Genomic DNA, 876 nt, shown 5'->3' with positions numbered 1-876 from the left:
TGATTGTGGTATTTATTAGAAGTATGTGTTTTAAATAAACCCTGTTATTTAAGTAATTGTTTATTAAACAGTTTTCTTTCAAAATTTATTAATATGCTATCTTAAGTTAATTGTTGTAAATGTTGCTTTTATATGCATAAAATAGAACTTAAAACATTAAGCCATTTATTAAACTTCATTGTGTCTCCTCTAAGTAGTTTTTTATAAGGAGTTAATTACAGAACTGAAACTTAACAGAAATATAAATGTTGCTTTTGAAATTAAAAGTATTTTAACTCCAGTATTTCATAAAACAAAACTGGAAGGTTTTAGGCAATTAATGAATATTAAGTCTTCTCAAAAAGATAGTTGTTTTTTTAATAACTATGTTAAGTTTTTCAATATTTTATTGAACAATTTATATATTGTACATTGCGTGCAAAAACATTAATCTAATGACTAGCACAACTTTAATACGAATATTCAGTTATTACAGCTTTTAGGAGAAAATTTATTCTAATTTCAACATCAACTTAGTATATATTACAACTAAATTATTATTATAATTATAACGAGCACTTTTTAATTATTGTGCACCTTAAAGAATGTTATTTAAGGTTTACATGACACAAAATTCAAATGCAATATATACTCAGTTTATTAAATTGAAAATTATGAAGGTCCTCTTTTAAATATTTCATTTATTCTTTAGTTTAATGAAACACTATAGTGATGACTTAAAGTAATAAATACTATACTTTTTAACAACCTGACAGGTTTTTCTAAGTGAAACGTTTACGCATGATTTTAGCTAGTGTAAAAAGAAGTGAACGGGATAATTGCACAACCAATAAATAAAAATAATAATTAATTAGGAAGAAAATTAGATACAACAAA

Source organism: Agrilus planipennis, unplaced genomic scaffold, assembly GCF_000699045.2.
Source record: "Agrilus planipennis isolate EAB-ADULT unplaced genomic scaffold, Apla_2.0 scaffold2450, whole genome shotgun sequence".
In the NCBI taxonomy this organism is placed as follows: Eukaryota; Metazoa; Arthropoda; class Insecta; order Coleoptera; family Buprestidae; genus Agrilus; species Agrilus planipennis.
The sequence above is the reverse complement of the archived record's forward strand: the minus strand, read 5'-3'. Positions refer to the sequence as shown.